Consider the following 14,386-nt stretch of genomic DNA (forward strand, 5'->3'; position numbering starts at 1 on the left):
GTGCCTCAGACCAATGCAGCTCTGTCGGCCCAGACAAGTAATTAGAGTTCACACTGAGGCCCGGCTCTAAAATACAGTCATTATCCCAGCAGAAAATACAACCTTTCCAGGTCACATCACTTTGTTTGCAGCAGTAAAACAACTTTATTTCTGCATTGAGCCACCATTATAGTAGCCCCAATCCACTTGCCCACATTTTATAGAGCGCAGCGTGATTGGGGGCGACAGAGATTCAATAAAAATGTGGTAACACAATTGGCCGGACACAAGGTAACTGCGTGAGCGAGACAATGTTTTTTTTGTGTGGAATTTGTGCTCTGCTATGGTATCATTTCATATACCAGTGTGTGTGATGCGTGTGCGGAACAATTTTCATCACCCTAATTTAAAAAAGCGCCTCGTGAGTAAAGCCCCGAAGCAAGGCACCAAATTCTTTACAACTCCCCCAAGAGCTAATCAGCCATCTTGCAATGAAACACTCAAGTTTATATTGGCCCTTCTCACACAACAATCCCAATGCACGCTTGTTGTTAATCTCAAAGGCCTTGGCGAGAATAAAAAAGCTCATCCTGTTGCTGTCTTGGTGATTACAGGGGGGGGGGATAAAAAGGTCATAAATCTGAGAGGGCAGAAATTAGGCCCAAAGTATTTTTAGGACTGTGGACAGAAGTTTTTCACAACAATGAGAAAACGTCCCTAAAAAAAAAACAATGTCCTTGGACTGTGAGATCAGCCGTGAATTTTCAATCAACCCGACTTTCCTCCTGAATCAGCAAAACATCTTGTAAATATGACGTCTAACCAGTTTTCAGGGACGCGGTTTTCAATGCGCCATTGGGTTGGATCTGTTTTATGATGAAAAAGTGTGATGAATACACAAGCCTGCGCCGGTACAGTTTCTTGAGGTTCAATTAAACTGCTGCGATGCACTTTTGCTCAGATGTGAATACACTTATAACTGGATTATTAATATAGTCGACAACATAATAGAGATTTACAATATGCACAACAGACTTTTACATATATCAATCTCAAAGCAGATGTAACAGGAGATTTAAAACAGGAGATTTAAAAAAAAAAAAAAAGACAGTGATACATTCCCACTTGCTGACTCAGTCCACGTTGAGCGTTAAAATTTTTAGTCATCGTGTTGAACCAAATCCAATGAAGTGCTCCCCCTCATTTTTCCCAAGAGGCACCCTGTGTATGATACTGCTCAAACTCAAAGGCTTTCAGCACGCTGGAGTCTGTACTTTCAAAGACTCTACACTTCATCAAATACACCAGTGAAGGGGAGGATGACCCCACTCACATATACACAACACTACTGGCCCCATCGCCAATTTATCACAAGTAATTTCCTCAGCTCTTGGCCTTTGACCCCTCCCGAGGGCTGTGTTTGTATTGAGGGCGACGTGCCACTTTCTCAACTGTCCATCTGAGGCTCGTCCACAGGGACGCACCAGTGTAAGCAAGAGAAATATGGTGCTTACGCCACCGGTGGTGAATCCACCCTTGTGCCCGGCACGTGTTCCTGTCCATGAGTGTACGTCTATCATTGTCTTCTCGGGCCTCTGGAGTTTTACGCATGCTGCTCATTAGCCAGACAATGGCCACTTACCATGAAATGTCGTTCAGGGCAATATGTCAGGGAACCCTTGGGATGAAAGAAGGGATGGTGGCAGCGGAAAGCGGCGTGCTTAGAAAGAAAGACGAGGCTGGAGCAAAAGGACGGGGAAGGTAAAGGGAATGACAGGGAGAGTCCGTGACTGACTTGAGAACAAAAGAGACAATGTGTTTGACGAATAAGGAGGGGGCCTGCATGTTTTTTTCGTCGCAACAACACCAGAATAAAGAGCGAGCATCACCTCAGCTCAACCTAACAACCTGTCTTTCCCAGCACTGACATTGCAAGCAGGCCCAGTGAGTCAGACCGCCCTGACCTCTCGTGCTCGTGAGACCTGGCAGAACGAGGCCGTGCCGCCGCTCCGTGCACCCACCAGCCGCGCCGCTGCTGCAGCCGCCACTGCAGCCGCCACTGCAGCCGCCACTGCAGCCGCCACCGAGGCACTAGCTCCATCCAGTGCACGCCGGCTCCCCTCCCCTTATATCACCGTGTCTGGGGGGCGGAAGGTGGGGAGGGGGTACAAGATTAATGATGGTGCTAACCGCGTATTTATCATCCAGCTGGAGAGTAATGCGACACCTTTCTAATCTGAATATATTTCATTGGGCTGTTATGGCACTCAGCCCTGAGCCCCATGTATGTGTGTGTGTGCGCGGGTGTGCTTGTGCCTCAGTGCGTCACTGGAAGTGTATTTGAATGTTAATCATATCTGCAAGAGTTTGTGCGTGAGAATGCGTGCGCTTGTAAAGGCATGAGAGTGCTGTGATACAAACCAGCTGCCATAATCGCTCGCACTATCTACCCTGGCAAAACAGCCTTGAGGTAATTAGGTAAAGATGAAGTTCCTCTTTCCAGCGCGTTGGGGGCCACGCTCCCCGAGATCCTCTCCCCTGATCCTCTTGCTGCCTTATCAGGCGAACGCACTTCTCCCATCTGACTCTCCATCTCTCCCTCCCATTCTCCTACTACTTCTTTTTGGCACTCAGCAGAAATCAAGATGGATGTCTCCTCAACAGCGATGGGGAGATAGGAAGCGCGCAGGGCCAAGATGTGGCCTGATAGGACCCACATTGGGCCTCCCATTAGATTGGCTCCACTGTCACACCAAGGCTGCCAACTGCTGAGAAAGTTGGGAATAGAAAGTGCCTGGTTTAGAGAATTCTGTCATGGGTGCTTTCAGATGGGGAACTCACAAGCTGAGTAGAGTAGCTGAGTAGTTTGTCCACACTTGGGAACAAGACCACACATGATGATTCAAGCATATGGCTTTTTTACACTATTGTTACCAACTGATCTATTCACATGGGTGTTTGCTCTTCCATATGGGGTCATAACCTGGCTATGTCCCTTAGTCGCAAGGTAGAATAAGCATGGGATGAATAACTGGCTGTGGGAATAAACAGATTTGCAAAATTCAGTGGCAACACAGAACATTTCAATGAACCCTGCAGGTTGCATCAATAATTAAAGTCCACAGCCAATTAGATCAGTCACAAGGTGCGGCCACAGTCATTGTGTACTAGAGTGCTATCAGGATTCAGCATTTACAGAGTCGACCGTACAGGCTTATGTTCTTCTCAACAATCACAGCAGTGACAAGGCCTTGAAAATGTCGCACTGGAGGGGAGCATACGGGCGCACTGCCGAGCACAAAGAGGCTCTCTCTTTGAGATTGTGTGACGCCCTTTGTTGTGTACCATTTGCCAATCTGCCATTTATGCCAGAGAATATATTTTGGACTCGGCCTATTGTGCACTTCACTGTTCATTGTGAGGCAACCAAGAAAGAGCGGGAGTTTGTCAATGATTTTCTCTAAGTGAGAGATTTGGATGAGGCATCTTACCCATGAACCAGTAACTAAGCTATACATGTGTTTTTTTTTTTGCTTCTTGTACACCTGACAAAAAATGAAAGATTATTAGAAGTAAAGCTTCAGGTTTTCATCCATGTTTTCAGAATCTTGAGCTCAAATATGTTCATTTGTTGGGATTACATGGATGCTGCTAATTTCTCCAAATCAGGAACACAAACAGTTGTTAATGTTAAAAAAATGGCTTGAATGGATTCACCTTTAAGACACTGGGGCCGATACTGAAGGCCGCTTACAATTCGATAATTGTCCTGCGAATTAGCATTGAAAAAGACATCGGATTGACTCTTGAGTTTGTCATCATTGGTGGTTTGATTTCAACGATTTCTCTTCTGACATTTTCAAGTTCCCAGCCGGCACAGGAACTTTTTCAACCTCAGTCCCATGTCAAAGAAGAACAATAGGTCGTGTGGCAGTACAGCACTGACTGACTCATGATGGCTCAGTGTCACTACAGCCCTGAGCGTCTTTGGCCAGACCATTTCCCCACCATCGCACTCATATGAATCCCTAGAGGGAGGGACAGTTTATCTCTAACAGTTAGCAGCTGGTGTCTTCCCCAAAGAGCCCGATAGCCCCTAGCTAGCATTGCCACTTCAGATTCTAGTCATTTAGCAAACAAGTCAATCATGTGCGAGGCAACTGGCACTGACTTGCCAACGTCCCCAGTGATCCCAGATATAGAGATGGGGGGGGGCAAAGCAGAGTCCTGGCCTGCTGGGTCATGAAAATCAGGTCAAATTGGTCATCAGCAGATTATCTGGGTCTGGCAGTCGACTCTAATGCTGCTGAATTACTGTTGAAATTGTTTGTAATGACAAAAGATAAGAGGCCCCCCAGTGTCATCTGGAGTCCAACTGGTTCCACTGATTCCCAGCCCCTCTCAGAAGCCAGATGAGGACCGCGGATCTCAAAAACTATGTCCAGAATTATGATTTGCGCGAAGATGCAAATGTCCCAGCGATGAAACAGCGAGTAAATGAGAAAAAGAACCACTCAGACAGTCAGGATGCGAAAATTACAAAGGAATTTGTGTACGACCCAAAAAATGTAAAATGTTGTTAAGGCAAATGAAAAGCGTTCTCTCCTCATCCGCACTGCACTGCACCGGTTGCACTTCTTGTCACAATGGCTTTGAAGATGTAAAAACCTTCTTTGTTGTACCATCCAACCTCCGTGCAGGAAAATCCAATTTTAGTGGTAAACATCACAGTGAATAATTGTATTATCCTAGGTTCTGTCAGGCAGACACAAAGATACATATCCCAGTCTGACAAATACGCTTCAGATGTAGTGCTGGAAACCGAATTTCTGACACTCATGTGTTATGACAGTGTAAGTGTGATGGCGGAAAAAAACGTTAGTGGCTTTAACTCACTCGCTGTCTTTTGTCGTGGGCTAAAGGAAACAGAACTGTGCGCACACAAATTTCCCTTCTATTGGATTCAATTAGCTTGGCAGATGGGAAATGTTATGGCTTCGTAGTGTTGTGCTTTTATCATGTGTACCAGAGCCCAGTGCTTTTCTGATGTTCTCATTTGGTTTGTAGCTTTTTTTTTTTTTCGTCTGGCAGTGATAGTGTAACCCGAAAATAGAAGTTGGAAACGAGCGGAGCAAATTTCGCACGACATGTTTTCATTGGCGGAAGAAAAGTGCGATCGCCTCAGTCAATCACCTGTGACGACGGCTTTTTTATCGAGTAAATAAACACGGTTGATAAAAGCCTGCATTGAAATATCAGACATGAGCACTAAAAGGGTGAAAAACTGCATTTTTGCATTTCCTCCGAGCAGGGAAATAAATGCCCACTCAGCGAACTCGTACTGTAGATAAAGAAAGTTTATCAGCAGTAAGTTAGGGAATGTGATAACAGCATTTGTTTTGATTTAATAGCGGAAATGGCATCTCAATCCACTTGGGTCACGTATATATTTTTAGCTCACCGAGTGCAGTCAAGGGCAGCTGAACCAACAATTGCACATAAATTCACAGACAGTCTAAGAACCACATCCGAAGATGTGACTCAATTTAGATTATTACAGGGCCGGGCATGTGAAAGAGAGCGCGTTACTCTCGAGTGGAAAGTTTACTTATGGGGCATCGGACGGTTTCTAAAGGTGAATTTCTATTGGATTTACATTCACAATCACGTGTCAAACAGTGTAAGTGCTATGTAAACAAAAAGACAAGCCGGAGACATCCAGGCTAACAAGGTAACCCTTGGATTCAAGGTTACAGTCTGCTGCAGTTCCCGAAATGCACACACAGGCATATGCACACCCACACATATGCACACCCACACATCCGTATCGTCACACACACACACACACACACACACACACACACACACACACACACACACACACACACACACACACACACACACACACACACACACACACACACACACACACACACACACACACAAATATGTGTCTCTCCCTGTAGTGCCCTCCTTGGCAAAATCTCAGTGCCAGTCTCTTAATGAAATGCTCAATTAGGGTCTTTAAATAGGTAATTATGCAGTGCCTAATCCCCCAGCTCCTGGGCCCTATCTCATTTAGATGACACTTGGGCAGGCAAAATGGGAGGGGCAGGCACCGGGGCCTTAGTTTCTGTCACCAAAGCCCCTCCGCGGTGGCACAGGCGGCCCTGTTAATGATAAGGCACATCCAGGCAGTCAGTCAACAGCGACTCCCAGTGAGGGCCACTGACAGCATGGGAGATGGCAATGTCAAGCTTGACAGTGTCTTAATCATGTTTGTGAGTGTTCGGGGGTGGAGTATGTTGGGTTGGGGGAGCTTGAATAAAGGTCTCTAACAGGGTGTTGGATGTAGAGGGGGAGCAGCTGAGCCTGTTTTGCACGATGAAGGTTTGTGTGCATTTTTCCCGACGATTACCAAGTTACTTCTATATGACACGAGGACGGAGGGAGAGAAAATCACTTCCAAATGTCAAACTGTGCGTTTTGCTCGATGCCAGACGTTGACGGAACAGTTCTGATTTCCTGTCCTGACATTTGTTTGAAGGTGGCATTTGATTTGAATTTCAATCTCCAAACTGTGGCTGGGGGAGAGAAGGACCCGCTCATTCATTTTCACCGGCATAATAAAACGTCTCGTTCGTGTGCTACAATATAGCATCACTGACGGGGGGGAACTGCTCTTGTTTGGTTGCTAACGCGGCAATGGCGAGCATTTGTCTTAGTGAAACGACAAAGGGGGAATTGTTGCTTTTGCCTTAGGGTGACCCATTGCTTTCCCTCGCCTAAATTGCACAAGCAGCCCCGCCGCCTTTCATGAGAACAATAGCTTAGCTCGGATAAAACACCTTTCAAGGGCGTCCAAGAACAAAAAAAACAAAAAAAAGTTAAGCTTTTAAAATCTATTAATCAGTCGCACCCACTTCAAAGTGCTCAGTAAACTTCAGTAAGGATACTTGAACCTGTGAAATATTGAGACAGCTTTCTTAAAATGCGGTTCATCCCGTGTCCGCCGACAGTCTTATCAGGATGTAGATGGTAAAGCAGAAACAACACAACTGCACCTTTATCTGTGTACTCAGCAAAAACATCTCGTCTCTGTGATAATATTTTTTGTCCCGTTTGGCACCTCGTGTGTTTTTTTTTTATGCTAAAAGGCTTTGATGAGATGCTGGTTCTAATGTTCTGTCAGTTGTTGACTCAGGCTGTTTTTGTTTTTAACAACTCTGAGTCACGGTGAAAACATCAGTGGCCGTGATGCAATGAAAAACAAGAGCGCTCACGGACACTGTTTCTGATCAACTTAGTTTCTGCAAACGCTTGGACCGAAATGAGCAGGGATGGTTTTTTATTCATTGTCTGTTGATAAAAGTGATATGATGATTCCAAAAACTATAAGGAATCTATTGACACTAATGTATTATGAGGAGTGCGCTTATAAAAACATCCTCCGATCACCTTAGGTAAAAGATAGCATCGTGCGTGCTGGGCTAATTGAAGGGAAATTCTCCCGCCGATGCCTTAGTGCACGACAGCAGCCATAATGTGGCATTACATTTTAGCTCAGGGTATATTGAGGCAAATTAGCATTTAGATAATGGGGGACACTTGGCATTTTAATTATTTTGCTGCCCTACGAGTGTGGCGTGTATGCCCAAAGCGCCTCCTTACATCCGTCATGTACCGCCTAAGTAGTGCATTTACATACCAAGCTGCTTGGCTTGTGTACAAAAGCCACTAAAATGTCACCAGCGCACAATGCACCTTGGTGTTCAATTGTTTCCAAAAGATAAGGAGGCGTATTGTTATTGACTTATGCCCTAAGTATTAGGGGGGCAGCGCAATTCCCAGCGCTGTATTATTCAGTTATTTTCAACAGAGGTCCGTGCTGCCATGTTCGGCGAGCGGCGGTGGAATGCTGTTGTGTCCGTTTGAAGGCTCCGTGCCTTCCATAAAACGACATGGGCTCCGGCTGGGAACCGGCTCCCTCTCTCACCCGCTTTCCTCTCTCTAATTTTCTGTGCCTCGCGGAAGTGAGATTATTCCTCCTCCCACGGACCGTTGCAGCGCTGGGGGTAGATGTCAAAGTGCCAGGAGCATGTGGTGCAAGGGGGGTATATGCGTGCCTGTGCTCTGCTCGTGTCTATTTGTGCACACGAGCTCCCGAGTTTACATTTGTGAGTATGCATGTGTAGGAGTTGTTTGTTTTAGGCTGCGTGTATTTGATTAAATGCAGACCTGATACTGACTTTGGACTTTCGAGGGGCGAAATTTTATTTATTTATTTTTCCACTCGCTGTCATCTTCCCATTTCCTCCCCTTCAGGAAAACAATACCTCTCGACTGCACCGAGTGTCCTCGCAACTTTCATCTCCTGTTCAGCGGGGCCTGCCTCTTCTCTCTCTCTCTCTCTATCCCTCATTCCTCCCTTCAATCCCTCTCACGGTGCCTGTGTTAGGCGTACAAGCACAGACGGAGCGTGAGAAAAGCTGGCAGTGAGACACATTCCCTTGCTTCCCCTCCCTCTGCCTCCACCTCTCCTGCTCTCTACCAAACAGTGCGCTCCTCTCTCCCTCCCTCCTCGCCGTCCTCTCCCCCCCCTCCGCAGTACTTTCCCCGTCCTCCTCTCTTTTCTCTCACCACCTCGCTCCCTCTCCGCCTCGTTGCTCCCCTTATCCATTATATTTCCGCCCCTCTGCTCCACCCCCCTCTCACTCCCTCTTCCTTTTTTCTGGTTCATAATATGTAACATGATTTAGCCCTCCCCTGTTCATGCGGCGTAAATTTAATCCCAGCCATTCCAGGTTGGCTGCTGCTGCTGCGTCTACCATTTTTCTCTCCCCCCGATCCTGCCACACTCTCTGCACCCGACACAATAGACTCCTCAAGATTCAGCCTGTTTGTATGATAACAAGTTCTTTTTTCTCCCCCGACACTAAATGCTGATGTGCAAGGTCAAGCACGACCCAAGTGGCACATGCTTGTACTATAAGCAGCCGCCCACGCGGTGACGAGCAAACATATAGCACGAGAGACGGCCTTCCCAATAAGCCGGCTATCATTTGAATAGTTTACACACGCTTAACCAAAGGCTGATTGTACTCTCTTGCGGTTTTATCCGCTGCCCATTGAAAAGCCATTAGTCGTGTCGATTAGAGTCCAATAGGAAACGTGTGTACCAGTGTCATCAAGGTCAGAGGAGGTGATTCAAACATGCAGACAAAGATGAAAAGTGTTGCTTCAGTGTTTCTTTTTTTCTCCCCCCAGTCTCCCTACGCTCCGTAACCTTGCGCGCGTGTGCGTACGTGAGTGTGTGTGTGCGTACGTGAGTGTGTGTGTGCGCACGTGTGTGTGTGCTTGTTTTGCGAGCGCCTGTGTGTGCACTGTGTGTTGGTATGCGTTCAGGGAGCAGCACAACAGGGCACTGGGATAATCAGTCACTAGACTGCAGGTCAGGGTCTTGCACTGTGGGGACCATCCATCTGAACCCAACAGCTGCTGGGAAACGTGGCGGGGGGGGGGGGGGCGAGATGAGAGAGAAAAAGATGGGTGAGGAGAGAGGAAGAAAGAAAGAGCGAGAGAGAGAGCGAGGTGAGGTACACCAGGTAGAGAGAAAAGTCAAGGAGAGGCTCTTGAAAACAAAAAAAAGAAGAGCACACGCTGGATGAGTGAGAGGAGGAGGAGGAGGAGGAGAATTTGCGAGCCGGTGCTACGTGGTCATTTCAGTCGCTGAAGTGTGCGCACAAGGTCAGATCAGGTGGGCTGAATTCTCATGAGGACACAACCTTGCTCTTTGCACTCAAACAAGGTAACCGTTTTCAAATTGAAGCACATCCCCCTTGACCCGCGTTTTCCAATACAAAGTTGTTTACTCAAGTTTGTGCTCTTTAAAGAGGTGTTATTTGCTGAGGCTAGTATTTCCGTAAAAAATTTACGACGACAATATTATTCGACTCGCGAATGAATAAATGTTTTCCCGTTCTATTTGCGGTGTGACATTTCAAAGTCCAGTACAATTTGCCCATGAAAAAAAAGAGAGGCGATGAAATCTCCCGTTGTTAATTTGCACACAATTGAGATGGAACTGTTATAGTTTCCGTGTCCTAAAGCCGCAGCAGGTGCTTTAAAATCAATTATTAAACAGACAAATGTCACCAGACCCAATTAGTTCCCTGCTGTGTGTTTCATGTTGGGTGATTCATTCAGAAAACACGATATAACCCCCAAAAAACATCAGCTGTCGCACCGGCAGCAGCGTTTGCTTGTTGGAAATTAGTCAGGCTTGCAGGCGCGACTATAAACCCTGACTTCTCCTCGGAGCAGAAAGTCAGGCAGCACCACCCAAAGGATAGTTTACGACCGTGGGAGGCTTGTTTGAGGGAGGTCAGGGGGTGGCGAGGAGGGAGGGGGAAAGAGTAAATAAATAAGTATAGCAAATAAACTCCTCTGATGTGCGGTTGTCAGGGTCTTTCATGTGGAGGCTGCACTTGAGGGCATAGCTTAGCTTAGCTTGAGGGATGGTATTACACATGCCGGCTGATCGGGAGCGATGTGTGAGAAACGGCCTTGTCACTCGGCCTTAAATCACACCATCGCGGGCAGAAGAAGAAAGTAGCCGTGGAGGGAGGAAAAAAAATAAAACAGGGGAAAAACAGACGAGAGAAAAACACAAGGGAAGGGTGGTTACGAAAAGAAAGAAAAAAAGCATCGTGCATAAGAATGGGGCTTTATGAAGCGAGGAGAGACTTTACACTGTGGCGACGGAGGGAGAGCAACGGAAACAAGATAAAAGATGGCTGCAGCTAGCATGTAAAACACGTTGTGACTTAACCCAATCCTAACCTCTCTTGATGGGGAAGTGGGGATTTAAAAAGGAAGTGGGCGGGCGGCGATGCATGTGGATGTGCTATATGCCTTTGATGAGCTTATTTTTATAAATCTGGTCATATGATGTTTTTTAAAAAACCCTGGGGCGCCACAAGTGGGTGCATGTCACACGCAGCCATGTTTCACAATCTTCAATTCGGTAGAATGAGGAGAAATAGCTCAGAGCAACCCGGGTCCTTTAATATGCCCTTTGACCTGGAGTATAATACAACGGGGGTGTATGTGCCCTGCAGCGCTTTAGTGTATGATTTAAGTGATATTTGGTCCAAGAGCATCAGAATCGTATTCCTGTCCCACAACGACAGATCGATGCCACGACAACGGCTGAACAGGTTCTCAGAGACCGAGATAAAAAAAAAGAGTGCAGGTCAACAACAGCTGCAGGTCGGTGAAAGGAAAAGATGTGTTTTTTAATAAGTATTTTATAGTTTCCCTCCTACTGAAGTATCTAGAATTTAAAGTAAGTCAAAACATCAGACGGTATTTAGTTACTATCAAATAACCATATTAATAGTAAATGCAGATTTTACAATATAGCATTTTGGATTAAATCCCTGATTACTAATAAAATACTGTTGAAGATGCATTTAAAACAACAACGAGGGACAAGAAATTACAATAAAACAATATCAATAAAGTTACGTAGCCTCAAGTGTTTCATATATTGTATGAAAAGAAAATGTAAGGCCGACAATGAGGAATCAGTGCTATACTATATTTCTACTAATGGTTCATCCAAATTTACAGTGTCAGATAACTTTTCTCCAATGCTACATTGATATTCATATACAAATGTCAACTCTAACCCCCTTAGCAGGGGTGTTCTGTTGAAGAACACATTAATAACGTATTATGTCAACAGCTAATGGAAGGTGGTGGAATTTGAATCGGCTTCTGCCCTCTCACTGACACAAAAGAGAGCGAGGCTTCAGCATCAAGGCAAAATCCAAAAGAGGGATCACAGAGATCCTCGCAGTACTAACACAGCAGCCGACCCTGCGTGCTCACGGCCATAACCCCGCATATAGCTGTAGTTTGGAAGTGTGCATGTGGGGGGGATATCACATCCTCGCTTGTGTTGCTGTGCTTTGTCATCGCATTTGTCAGGGCTAATTACAGAGGGACTGGCCTTAATAGATTTAGTGGCATTTCTGTGGCTGCTTTGGTCTGTTGGGACAAACATACCGTAACTCCACTGTTTCCTTGAAGTCCAATTCAGTTTGTGCATGAGTCTGAAATAAAAAAACACCCCGTTCTAAAAGATTCCCTGGAGCCGGCCGCAGTGAAATTAGTCAACTTGCACGAAGGATGAGCATAATGTGGTGCAACCGCTTACGCTCAAACCCCATATTGAATTTGTTAAAAATGGCACAATCGGTAGCGTTCTCATGTCAGAGTTTGTTTCCCACTGGTTCTTACTTGCTTTTCCCGAAATATGACGGCGTGCGAGGGGAATATGGAAAGACACAACTGGTGTGAAGCTGACGTAGTGAACCTGCTGCTCCGGAGAGCTTCTGCACGCTTTCTCTCCCATAACAAGTTTACTTCACGCGCTACGGCTGGAATATAAGATAAATATGAATGATTCTTTTGTTTTTCCTCGCCCTTAATAATATTTCTCGTCCAAAGAGACCGGAATACAAAACACACGCACGCTCAAATGAGAGTGGAGACCAGCCATTATGGAGAATATAAACAGCCCTCCCCTCCCTCCTTCTCTTTCACATATCTGATAAGGATCATGGGGAAAGAGAGAGAGAGTAGACAGCTCAACAGCCCCTTTCTTTTCCTTGCCACACACTCCCTCCTTTTCTAATTAACATTGTGCATGTTGTCAGGCTTTGTTTAATAATGCATGATTGCTATCAGCAGCAAAATCCTTTGAATGAAGCGCCAGTGAATGGGAACACAATAATACCAACCGGGGGCTCAGGAAGAAAGGCGAGATTGTTTTTTCTTCCCATTGTAATGGACGTTCAATGGGAGGCATCGGTGCCACCGAACGCGTGGAAAGTGTAAAGACGCAGGGTGCGACGCGAGGCAGCCATGTTGAGGGTGAAACGGGCGAAGGTGCCGCGGCCTTTGAGGGAGTCTTTTCATTCGGACTAATGGAAATGGAAAGGATCATTTAAACCCCCGTGCACATGCAGCACATGCAATTACACATGCATTCATATGCACAAGCCCTCAGACAAAAAAGCTGCACTATTTAGGCTAAATCCATTGTCAGAAAACAATGCACTGGGGAATCTGCAGCATTTTCTGCCAGGTCTCTTAGCACATTAGAACGTAATCTGCGGGGGCAATTTATTTCTGAAATGAACACCACAAATCAACACTAAATCTAACTATTCTTCGGACTTTAGGGGTGGGGTGGGGGGGGGATTTACCTGTGCTTACATTAGCTTCTCCTTGTATTTATTCCCAGGGCACAGCCTCCTGGTGGCCTGCCTCCACTGCTGGTTACACAACATGCAGATGGTTTTGTTTGCCTCCATCAGCTTGCGTGCGTGCAACTGGGTGTGTGTCCACGTTGGCCATGGACAGAGAAAGGGGGGGATGGAGTGGGGGGGATGCCGAGAAATGCTCCTTGTGTGCCGCCTAATGTCACGTCATTATGGAAATTCACACTTCATTGATTAACTCAGAGGCTGTCATTTAGATTTGGAGGGGTAGCTGCGTAAAAAAAAAGGAGACGGACAGCCGTACCTGCAGATCCCAGCCGCTCAGGCTTCCTCAGTCCAGTTGATTCTAATCAAATCCAGAGTCGCTACAAACACAACCCATGTGAAAATATCTAACATGTGGCTCAGATGTATGTATATGTACGGGGGGATCTGTGTTTGTAAGAGGCGCGTGTGTATCGGAGGTGGCGTGAGCAGGGGGGAAGAGATTGCCTCAAATTGATTCCCCTTCGCCACGCGTCCCCACCCCGCTGCTGCGCTCGCTGCTCGCCCTGCAGCGCTCAGAGACAGGTAGTCGTGTCTATCTCCCCCCCAACACAAATCGAGTGTGACAGGTGTGCTATCTTCCCGTCTTTCCTGCCATTTACAGCCCACAGAAATCAAAGAAGGAGCGCTAGGAGCAAGAAAGAGGATGATTGGTAACAGGGAAATGAGGTACTTTGTCATCATCGGGGCCCACTGATTGGGCTTAGGGGGGGGGGTTGTTTTTCCCTTTTTGTTTTTTTTTACTTTTATTGGGAGGCGGTCAAATCTGCAGATAAACAGTCCAATAAAATATTATTTTTAGCAAAAGCATGTACATGCACAGTTGCTGCAGAATTCCCAAACTTCAAGAGATCTGGCTTGGTGTGTGTGTGTTTGTTTGATCTCCGAAATGTCACGGGACGCAAACCATGACCCGCTCTGCTTCGACCAGCCCCCCCACACAGCTGAAACAACAGCGTCCTGCAGGACAACGCGGGCGAACGCGCTTGCACACTAACCAGCAGTACAGTATGTCATCAAGGCTCACACACTAGGATTAGCCGGGAGCCGCGTTACGCGCCGAAGACTAC

General features: G+C 46.4%; 1 protein-coding gene across 43 annotated transcripts in view; it reads left to right on the forward strand.

Moving 5' to 3' along the window:
• The window catches only part of LOC118102710 (receptor-type tyrosine-protein phosphatase delta), a 344,139-nt gene that overhangs the window by 235,805 nt on the left and 93,948 nt on the right, over nucleotides 1-14,386 (forward strand). The gene's annotated exons all lie outside the window — the stretch shown is intronic.

The sequence above is a fragment of the Hippoglossus stenolepis genome, chromosome 23 (assembly GCF_022539355.2).
Source record: "Hippoglossus stenolepis isolate QCI-W04-F060 chromosome 23, HSTE1.2, whole genome shotgun sequence".
Taxonomy (NCBI): Eukaryota; Metazoa; Chordata; class Actinopteri; order Pleuronectiformes; family Pleuronectidae; genus Hippoglossus; species Hippoglossus stenolepis.